This window comes from Macaca fascicularis, chromosome 4 (genome assembly GCF_037993035.2).
Source record: "Macaca fascicularis isolate 582-1 chromosome 4, T2T-MFA8v1.1".
Classification (NCBI taxonomy): Eukaryota; Metazoa; Chordata; class Mammalia; order Primates; family Cercopithecidae; genus Macaca; species Macaca fascicularis.
In genome coordinates, this window is record NC_088378.1 from 97,278,510 (window position 1) to 97,290,986 (window position 12,477).

Consider the following 12,477-nt stretch of genomic DNA (forward strand, 5'->3'; position numbering starts at 1 on the left):
TACCAAGCAAATGGAAAACAAAAAAAGGCAGGGGTTGCAATCCCAGTCTCTGATAAAACAGACTTGAAACCATCAAAGATCAAAAGAGACAAAGAAAGTCATTACATAATGGCAAAGGGATCAATTCAGTTAACTATCCTAAATATATATGCACCCAATACAGGAGCACCCAGATTCATAAAGCAAGTCCTTAGAGACTTACAAAGAGACTTAGACTCCCATACAATAATAATGGGAGACTTCAACACCCCACTGTAAACATTGGACAGATCAACGAGACAGAAAGTTAAAAGGATATCCAGGAATTGAATTCAACTCTGCACCAAGCAGACCTAATAGACATCTATAGAACTCTCCACCCCAAATCAACAGAATATACATTCTTCTCAGCACCACATCACACTTATTCCAAAATTGACCACATAGTTGGAAGTAAAGCACTCCTCAGCAAACGTAAAACAACAGAAATTATAACAAACTGTCTATCAGACCACAGTGCAATCAAACTAGAACTCAGGACTAAGAAACTCAATCAAAACCGCTCAACTACATGGAAACTGAACAACCTGCTCCTGAATGACTACTGGGTACATAACAAAATGAAGGCAGAAATAAAGATGTTCTTTGAAACCAATGAGAACAAAGATACAACATACCAGAATCTCTGGGACACATTTAAAGCAATGTGTAGAGGGAAATTTATAGCACTAAATGCCCACAAGAGAAAACAGGAAAGATCTAAAATTGACACCCTAACATCACAGTTAAAAGAACTAGAGAAGCAAGAGCAAACACATTCGAAAGCTAGCAGAAGGCAAGAAATAACTAAGATCAGAGCAGAACTCAAGGAGATAGAGACACAAAAAACCCTCCACAAAAATCAATGAATCCAGGAGCTGATTTTTTGAAAAGATCAACAAAATTGATAGACTACTAGCAAGACTAATAAAGAACAAAAGAGAGAAGAATCAAATAGGCACAATAAAAAATGATAATGGGGATATCACCACCGACCCCACAGAAATACAAACTACCATTAGAGAATACTATAAACATCTCTACGCAAATATACTAGAAAACCTAGAAGAAATGGATAATTTCCTGGACACTTACACTCTCCGAAGACTAAACCAGGAAGAAATTGAATCTCTGAATAGACCAATAGCAGGTTCTGAAATTGAGGCAACAATTAATAGCCTACTAACCAGAAAAAGTCCAGGACCAGACGGATTCACACCCAAATTCTACCGGACGTACAGGGAGGAGCTGGTACCATTCCTTCTGAAACTATTCCAATCAATAGAAAAAGAGGGAATCCTCCCTAACTCATTTTATGAGGCCAACATCATCCTGATACCAAAGCCTGGCAGAGACACAACAAAAAAAGAGAATTTTAGACCAATATACCTGATGAACATTGATGCAAAAATCCTCAATAAAATACTGGCGAACCAAATCTGGCAGCACATCAAAAAGCTTATACACCCTGATCAAGTGGGCTTCAGCCCTGGGATGCAAGACTGGTTCAACATATGCAAATCAATAAACGTAATCCAGCATATAAACAGAACCAAACACAAAAACCACATGATTGTCTCAATAGATGCAGAAAAGGCCTTTGACAAAATTCAACAGCCCTTCAAGCTAAAAACTCTCAATAAATTTGGTATTGATGGAACATATCTCAAAACAATAAGAGCTATTTATGACAAACCCACAACCAATATTATACTGAATGGGGAAAAACTGGAAGCATTCCCTTTGAAAACTGGCACAAGACAGGGATGCCCTCTCTCACCACTCCTATTCAACACAATGTTGGAAGTTCTGGCTAGGGCAATCAGGTAAGAGAAAGAAAGAAAGGGTATTCAGTTAGGAAAACAAGAAGTCAAATTGTCCCTGTTTGCAGATGACATGATTGTATATTTAGAAAACCCCATAATCTCAGCCCAAAATCTCCTTATGCTGATAAGCAACTTCAGCAACGTCTCAGGATACAAAATTAATGTGCAAAAATCACAAGCATTCTTATACACCAGTAACAGACAGAGAGTCAAATCATGAATGAACTTCCATTCACAATTTCTTCAAAGAGAATAAAATACCTAGGAATCCAACTTACAAGGGATGTAAATGACCTCTTTAAGGAGAACTACAAACCACAGCTCAGTGAAATAAAACAGGACACAAACAAATGGAAGAACATTGCATGCTCATGGATAGGAAGAATCAATATCGTGAAAATGGCCATACTGCCCAAGGTAATTTATAGATTCAATGCCATCCCCATCAAGCTACCAGTGAATTTCTTCACAGAATTGGAAAAAAAAACTGCTGTAGAGTTCACGTGGAACCAAAAAAGAGCCCACATCGCCAAAACAATCCTAAGTCAAAAGAACAAAGTTAGAGGCATCACGCTACCTGACTTCAAACTATACTACAAGGCTACAGTAACCAAAACAGCATGGTACTGGTACCAAAACAGAGATATAGACCAATGGAACAGAACAGAGCCCTCAGAAATAAAACCACACATCGACGACCATCTGATCTTTGACAAACCTGACAAAAACAAGAAATGGGGAAAGGATTCCCTATTTAATAAATCGTGCTGGGAAAATTCCCTGCTGTAAGTAGAAAGCTGAAACTGGATCCTTTCCTTACTCCTTTTATGAAAATTAATTCAAGATGGATTAGAGACTTACATGTTAGACCTAATACCATGAAAACCCTAGAAGAAAACCTAGGTAATACCATTCAGGACACAGGCATGGGCAAGGACTTCATGTTTAAAACACCAAAAGCAATGGCAACAAAAGCCAAAATTGACAAATGGGATCTAATTAAACTAAAGAGCTTCTGTACAGCAAAAGAAACTACCATCAGAGTGAACAGGCAACCTACAGAATGGGAAAATTTTTGCAATCTACTCATCTGACAAAGGGCTAATATCCAGAACCTACAAAGAACTCAAACAAATTTACAAAAAAAACCCCAAGCAACCCCATCAAAAAGTGGGCAAAGGATATGAACAGACATTTCTCAAAAGAAGACACTGATACGGCCAACAGACACACGAAAAAATGCTCGTCATCACTGGCCATCAGAGAAATGCAAATGAAAATCATAATGAGATACCATGTTACACCAATTAGAATGGCAATCATTAAAAAGTCAGGAAACAACAGGTGCTAGAGAGGATGTGGAGAAATAGGAACACTTTTACACTGTTGATGGGATTGTAAACTAGTTCAACCATTGTGGAAAACAGTATGGCGATTCCTCAAGGATCTAGAACTAGAAATACCATATGACTCAGCCATCCCATTACTGGGTATATACCCAAAGAATTATAAATCATGCTGCTATAAAGACACATGCACACGTATGTTTATTGCGGTACTATTCACAATAGCAAAGACTTGGAATCGACCCAAATGTCCATCAGTGACAGACTGGATTAAGAAAAATGTGGCACATATACACCATGCAATACTATGCAGCCATAAAAAAGGATGAGTTTGTGTCCTTTGTAGGGACATGGATGCAGCTGGAAACCATCATTCTCAGCAAACTATTGCAAAAACAGAAAACCAAACACTGCATGTTCTCACTCATAGGTGGGAATTGAACAATTAGATCACTTGGACACCGGAAGGGGAATATCACACACCATGGCCTATTATGAGGAGGGGGGAGGGATGGAATTGGGAGTTATACCTGATGTAAATGACGAGTTGATGGGTGCAGCACACCAACGTGGCACATGTATACATATGTAATAAACCTGCACGTTGTGCACATGTACCCTAGAACTTAAAGTACAAAAAAAAAAAAAAAGAAATAAATAAAAAGTGGATATTTGGAAATTGTACAAATAAATATGAATTAAACAAAATGACCATGAATGACCATTGGGTCAATGAAACAATTAAGAAGGAAAAATAAAAAGACCTCTTGATACAAAATAAAATGGAAACATAACATACTATGAGATACCAATAAGATTCTGCAAAGGCAGTGCTCAGAGAGAAGCTTACAGCAATAAATATTTACCTCAAAAAGTAGAAAAATTTCAAATCAACAACATAACAATAAACACCAAGGAACTAAAAAAGAAAGAACAAACTAAATCCAAAATTAGTTGACAAAAAGAAGTAATAAGAAATAGAGCAGAACTAAATGAAATGGAGACTAAATAAATACAAAGGATAAATTAATCCAAAACTTAGATTTGTGAGAAGATAAACAAAATAGATAAACCATTAGCTGGGCAACCAAAAAAGGAAAAAAGAGAGAAGACCCAAATAAAATCAATATGAATACAGAGACATTAAAACCAATACCACAGAAATACAAAACCCCATTAAATATTAATATAAACAATTATACACTAACAGGGCTGGGTGCAGTGGCTCATGTCTGTAATCCCAGCACTTTGGGAGGCCGAGGTGGGCAGATCACTTGAGGTTGGGAGTTCAAGACCAACCTGGCCAACATAGTGAAACCCCATCTCTACTAAAAATACAAAACAATTAGCCAACCATCATGGTGGGTGCCTGTAATTCCAGCTATTGGGAGGCTGAGGCAGGAGAATCGCTTGAACCTGAAAGGCAGAGGTTGCAGTAAGCCAAGCTTACACCACTGCACTCCAGCCTGGGCAACAGAGTGAGACTCCATCTCACAAAAACAAAACAAAACAAAACAAAACAAAAAAACTGAAAAATTTAAAAGAAATGTGTCAATTCTGGGACACATACAACCTACCAAGATTGACTTGGGAAGACACGGAAAACATGAGCAAAGCAATGAGTAACAAGATTGAATCAGTAAAGCCTCTCAACAAAGAAAAATGCAGGACTGATGGCACTACTGATGAGTTCTGTCAAACTTATTAAGAAGAACTAACATGAATTCTTCTCAAATATTCCAAAAAAGTTGAGGAGGAGGGATTCTTCCTAATTCATTATATTACTCCAGTATTACTCTCATAGAACATAACAGATAAGAAAACAATTATAAAAAGAAAACTACAGGCCAATATCCCTGATGAACATAAATGCAAAATTTTTCAACAAAAAACTAGCAAACCAAATCTAACAGCACATCAAAGTGGTAATACATCATAATCAGATCCTAGAGATGTAAAAATAGTGCAACATACACAAATCAATAAACAAGATACATTATATCAACAGAATGAGGGAAAAAGTTATAATCTTAGATTCAGAGAAAGCATTTGGTAAAATTTAACATCCTCTCCTGATAAAAATTCTCAAGAAAGTAGGCACAGAAGGAACATACCTCAATATAATAAAGGCCATATACAAAAACTCACAGCTAACATCATACTGGACTGGGAGAAGCCGAAAACCTTTCCTTTAATAACTGGAACAAGACAAAGATGCCCACTTTATACCTATTCAACATAGTACTGGAAGTCCTAGGCAGAGCAATCAGACAAGGAAGAAATAAAATGCATCCAAATTGGAAGAGAGAAAGTTAAATTATCCCTCTTTGCAGATGATGTGATGTTACATTTTAAAAAACCTAACAACTCCACCAAGAAACTCTTAGACATGATAAACAAATTCAGCATAGTTGAAGGATACAAATCAATATACAAAAGTCACTATCTTGGCCAGATGCTATAATCTCAGCACTTTGGGAGGCTGACGCAAGTGGATTGCTTGAGCCGAGCACTTTGAGACCAGCCTGGGCAACATGGCAAAACCTCATCTCTACAAAAAACACAAAAATAAAAATTAGCTGGGTATAGTGGTGCATGCCTGTAGTCCCAGCTACCTCGGAGGCCGAAGTGAGAGAACTGCTTGAGCCTGGAAGGTTGAGGCTGCAGTGAGCTATGACTGCACCACTGCGCTCTAGCCTGGGTGACAGAGTTAGCCCCTATCTCAAAATTTAAAACAAAAAGTCACTAGTATTCCTATACAGTAAAAACAAACTATTTGAAAAAGAAATCAAGAAAGCAATCCCATTTAAATAGCCACACAAAAAACACCTGGGAATAAATCTAACCATAGAGGTGAAAAAACTCTACAAGGAAAATTACAAACTTCTGATGAAAGCAACTGAAGAGGATACAAACATATGGAAAAACATCCCATGCTCAGGGATTGGAAGAGTCAATCTTGTTAAGATGACCATGCTACTCAAAGTAATATAAAGATACGATGCAATGCCTATAAAAATACCAAAGACACTCTCCAAAGAAATAGAAAAAACAATCCTAATATTTGTATACAACCACAAATGAACCCAAATAACCAATTCAATCCTTAGCAAAAAGTACAAAGCTGGAAGCATCACACTACCTGGCTTCAAAATATACTACATGACTATAGTAACCAAACCAGCATGGTATTGGTATAAAAATAGGCACATCCACCAAAGTAACAGAATAGAGAACCTAGAAACAAATACATGTATTTACGGTCAACTGATTTTCAACAAAGGTATCAGAAACACACATTAGGAAAAAGACACTCACTTCAATAAATGGTGCTGAGACAACTGGATATCCAAAGGAAAAAAATAATGAAACCAAACCCCTATGTCTCATGATATATAAAAATCAACTCAAAACAGTTTGAAGATTTACATGTAAGAGCCCAAATTATAGAACTACTAGAAGAAAACAGGGGAACTGCTTCAGGATATTGGTGTAGACAATGATTTTACTGCTATAAATTCAAAATGACAAGCAACAAAAACAGAAATAGACACATATTACTATTAAACTAAAAAGCTTCTGCATAACAAAGGAAAAATCAACAGAGCGAAGGAACAACCTGTTAAATGTGGGAAAATATTTGCAAACTGTTCATCTGACAAGGAACAAATATCCAGAATATACAAAGAATTTCAAGAAGTCAACACCAAAAATAAAAAAATATATATATATAATTATATATATATAATTATATATATTATATATAAAATTAAAAAGTGAGAAAGGAATCTGAATAATTTCTCTAGAGAAGATGTACAAGTGGGCAATAGGTATAAGGAAAAATACTCAACATCATTAGTCACAAGGGAAGTGAATACAAAAACAAAATGAGATATCATCTCACTTAGTATTACAATGGCTATTATCCAAAAGACAAAAAATAACAACTGTTGGTGAGGATACAGAGGAAAATAACTGTTGGGGAGGGAATGTAAATCTGGATAGTCATTGTGGAAAACAGTATGGAAGTTTCTAACAAAACCTTAAAGTACAACTACCAGGCAATCCTGCAATACCATTACCAAGTATTTATCCAAAGAAAGGAAATCAGTATATCAAATATACACATGCACCCCCGCTGTTCATTGTAGCACTATTCACCTTAGCCAACATACGGAAAAAAACAAACTGTCCATCAATAAATGAATAAACAAAGACAATGTGATATATATATATGTATATCTCACACAAAAGCATTTCATTATGAATATATGTATATAAATGTGCACACACACACAATAGTATTGTTCCATTAAAAAAAAATCCTGTCATTTGCAGCAAAGTGTCATTTGCAGATGGAATTGAAGGTCATTATGTCATGTGAAGTAAGCCTGGCAGAGAAGACAAACATTGCAGATTGTCACTCATATGTGTGAGCTAAAAAAGTTGCTCTCATGAAGGTAGAGATTAGAATATTTACTAGAGGCTCACGGCAGGGGTGGGGGAGTTGGAGATGAAGACAAGTTCCTTAATGTTTACATGCAGTTAGAAAATGTAAGTTCTTGTGTTCCATAGCACTGTAGGGTGACTATAATTAACAATAATTTATTATATATTTCAAAATGGCTAGAAGATGAGAAATGTTCCCTACACAAAGAAATGATAAATGTTTGAGATGAGGCATATCCTAAATACCTTGATTTGATCATTACATATCATATGCAAAATATCACACATACTCCATAAATATGTGCAATTATGCATACATTAAAAAAGACACTACTAAAAAAGCTCATCTTTTTTCAGATACATATGGTAAAACTAATACCATGTATTCTGAGAAACTACTTACATTTGTGAGATGGATCAATTAATTTGCTCAACCAATGCATGTATGAACCTGGACATATGCTTTATAAGCAATTATTTTCTGGAAAAAAATGTCCATAGTAAGTTCACTATCATTAGTTAATATCAAAGATATATCTCAAATAAAAATTGAGCACATTTTAAAAGTACTTGTATTTTTTCTTAGTCTGAAATTTTAGTAAATTTTACATTTTGCGGGAACTAAATTAGAAGAGTGTTACATTCTTTCTTCAAATTAATATCCCAATATATTGTCTGGATTTGATATAAAAATGACATTAAGAACTTTACATAAGATAATATATTTAATACAACAACGAAAATCCTCTAAATACTCCAAGGAAGTGGCTTCAGCAGAATAAAAATATTTTATATAAAAGCTTTTTCATACTGTAATTCATTGTTTCATATGTAAAGAAATGCAATTCCTTGTAAAATGTTCCACTTATTGGGAACAAAGCCCACTTATCTAGATGTCTAGTTTCTAAATGTCAAGCATCTGGTAATTTGCAGGCCCTGAGACAGTGAAAAGGCTACCACTAAACCCTTCCTGGTAGACTACAGGAAGTAGTCTATGCAGGGAAGTCACTGATACCTCTCAACTCACATCAGAGCTAATTCATATCCTCTCAACCCCCATCAGAGCTAATTCTAATGGTAAGAAGGTCAGAGGACAAAATGCTACCAAAGGAGATTCCTAAAGGTGAAAATTGAGAGCAAAGGGTAACATACAACTCCAACATTAAACTTTCCGGGTCTTTTAGAGTGGGAAAGAAACTCAATATACTTGCATCGCCTCCAAGAATATAACTATGACACAATTCAAAAACAGATGATTATTCTGAAAAATGTGGAAATGATGAAGATTGAGTATAATCATGTGCTTGATGATCCACTCAATCATGGCTATTTAAAACACTAATAATTCTGTGAACCACCAGGTTTGGTGTAGTTATCTGTTTAGTGAACACACTGATATACCAGGGTGATGCACTCTGATTCCACCGAAAGATGGCACATAAGAATTGGGTTCAGGACTCTTCCAGACCTCACTTTATGTGTTTCTTATTTGGTAGATCTTGATTTATGCACATGCTTTCCTGAGTTCTGTAGGTCACTCTAGCAAATTATTGACTTAAAAGGAAATCGCAGGAACTCTCCCATATTTGAATCTATTTGCTCAGAAATGTAGGTGGCTTGGAAACCTCTGAACTTGCAGTTGGCACCTGAAGTGAGAGTAATCTTACCGGTAACTGCACCTGTAACCTGTAGTGCCTGCACTAATTCCAGGTGGTTACCATAACTGAACTGAATTGGAATACACTAATGTGTCTGGAAATTGAGTTAAATTATGGGAATGTATGCAAATGACCTAAGGAAGTCACAAAAATATAAAATAAATTTCACAAGAATTTCCCCTTAAATTTCACACTTTCATGACCTCATATAATACTGTTCAATTAGCTACCCCTTGATGTTTAAGACACTCACTTTTTCCAGCTCATAATCATTCAATTAATACAGAAGATGGCACAGGATGTCCAAAAAATAGATGCTCATAAGCACCAAAGGTGTGAAGAAGGGAGAGACATAACCAACAGATAAGGAGCACATTTAAATAGATCTACCCCTGTGTTTTCCATTTAAACCCAGATGCAAGAGCAGCAGCATATAGCTAACCATGTGGAAAATGCAACTAGCTATGTGTTTGTATGTATGGTTTACACAAATTTGACCTAGGCAGTTATTCAGAATATAGAATGAGTCAGAAGTCATTAGAAACACTTAAATGTTGTTTTGCAATACTTCTATATAATAAAATGAAATTTTGAAAAAGGTATACTTTTCCTGAATTTTTTGTTTTGTTTTTTGGTGGTTTTTTTTTTGCTAAACATTAGACCCAGGAGGCTCTTCCTGAAAAAAGGGTTCTGTTGTTGAAAAAGATTAAAATGATTGAATAGTATAATTATCTTCTTGGAGACCCATAATTTAAATAGGAACTTTCAGATGCTTTCAGCAAACTAGTCTGTTTACCACAATGTTTTGAACATAGAAGGCTTTTTTGTTTATTCACAGAGAATCAGTGTCCTGCAGAATACAATGTTGAGACTAAGAAGTAATTTTAAAAAGGCTAACATAAGCTTTAAAAGACAGTAAGTAGTTACAAAAAAAAAAAATCTAGACACTTTCAGGTGTCAAAAAAAAAAAAAAGATGAGGTCATGTTTACTGACATCAATAAACATATGTACTCCAAAAAAAATACACTAATCATTACTGAAGGCTGATTTTTAATTTCAATTAAAAACCATATAAAATGTATCTGACTTTCTATATGTAGAACCTAATGTTTTTTTAGATCCAGAGCTAAAAGACTACTTCACTAAGGTGAACTCAGAAAAGAAAATTTCTATCCATTTTCCTGAAATTGTTTTGTTGAAGAGAAATCCATTAGTAAGCTTTCAAGAATTTTTCTGTTTCAAAGAGTCATTTACATTCCTCTACAGGCAGTCTGTTTTTGAAGTGTGCAGCAGGAGGATAGGTGGTGTCTTCTTTCATAACTAGCGTCACTTAAGAGGTCAAGAACGCTTGGGTGAGTTCTTTGCAGATTCTTTCAGAGTAAGCAAAAAAGTGACTTTCTGTTCTTTCTGTTCATACTTTTATGATTCACTTAAGACTTTGGGAAAGACAAAATGTTTTCCTTATTAATTTTCTCCCAAATTTTATCATTGAAAATAACATACTCTTTTTTTTTTATTATTATACTTTAAGCTCTAGGGTACATGTGCACAATGTGTAGGTTTGTTACATATTGTTACCCATTAACTCGTCATTTACATTAGGTATATCTCCTAACACTATCCCACCCCAAAACCCCCACCCCATGACAGGCCCCGGTGTGTGATGTTTCCCTTCCTGTGTCCAAGTGTTCTCATTGTTCAGTTCCCACCTATGAGTGAGAACATGCGGTGTTTGGTTTTTTTGTCCTTGCGATAGTTTGTTGAGAATGATGGTTTCCAGCTTCGTCCATGTCCCTGCAAAGGACATGAACTCATCCTTTTTTATGGCTGCATAGTATTCCATGGTGTATATGTGTCACATTTTCTTAGTCTATCATTGATGGACATTTGGGTTGTTTCCAAGTCTTTGCTATTGTGAATAGTGCCACAGTAAACATACGTGTGCATGTGTCTTCATAGCAGCATGATTTATAATCCTTTGGGTATATACCCAGTAATGCGATGGATGGGTCAAATGGTATTTCTAGTTCTAGATCCTTGAGGAATTGCCACACTGTCTTCTACAATGGTTGAATGAGTTTACAGTCCCACCAACAGTGTAAAAATGTTCCGGTTTCTCCACATGCTCTCCAGAACCTGGTGTTTCCTGACTTTTTAATGATTGCCATTCTAACTGGTGTGAGATGGTATCTCACTGTGGATTTGATTTGCATTTCTCTGATGGCGAGTGATAACAAGCATTTTTTCGTGTGTCTGTTGGCTGCATAAATGTCTTCTTTTGAGAAGTGACTGTTCATATCCTTTGCCCCCTTTTTGATGGGGTGGTTTTTTTCTTGTACATTTCTTTGAGTTCTTTGTAGGTTCCGGATATTAGCCTTTTGTCAGGTGAGTAGATTGCAAAATTTTTCTCCCATTTTGTAAGTTGCCTGTTCACTCCGATGGTAGTTTCTTTTGCTGTGCAGAAGCTCTTCAGTTTGATTAGATCCCATTTGTCAATTTTGGCTTTTGTTGCCATTGCTTTTGGTGTTTTAGACATGAAGTCCTTGCCCATGCCTATGTCCTGAATGGTATTGCCTAGGTTTTCTTCTAGGGTTTGTATGGTTTTAGGTCTAACATTTAAGTTTTTAATCCATCATGAATTAATTGTTGTATAAAGTGTAAGGAAGGGATCTAGTTTCAGCTTTCTACATATGGCTAGCCAGTTTTCCCAACACCATTTATTAAATAGGGAATCCTTTCCCCATTTCTTGTTTTTGTCAGGTTTGTCAAAGATCAGATGGTTGTAGATGTGTGGTGTTATTTCTGAGGGCTTTGTTCTGTTCCACTGGTCTATATCTCTGTTTTGGTATCAGTACCATGCTGTTTTGGTTACTGTAGCCTTGTAGTATAGTTTGAAGTCAGGTAGTGTGATTCCTCCAGCTTTGTTCTTTTGGCTTAGGGCTGTCTTGGCAATGCGGCCTCTTTTTTGGTTCCATATGAACTTTAAAGTAGTTTTTTCCAATTATGTGAAGAAAGTCATTGGTAGCTTTAATGTGATGGTATTGAATCTATAAATTACCTTGGGCAGTATGGCCATTTTCATGATATTGATTCTTCCTATCCATGAGCATGGAATGTTCTTCCATTTGTTTGTGTCCTCTTTTATTTCATTGAGCAGTGGTTTGTAGTTCTCCTTGAAG

General features: G+C 35.9%; 1 protein-coding gene across 3 annotated transcripts in view; it reads right to left on the reverse strand.

The window, feature by feature from the left end:
- Nucleotides 1-12,477, reverse strand: part of MEI4 (meiotic double-stranded break formation protein 4) — a 344,684-nt gene that overhangs the window by 129,756 nt on the left and 202,451 nt on the right. The gene's annotated exons all lie outside the window — the stretch shown is intronic.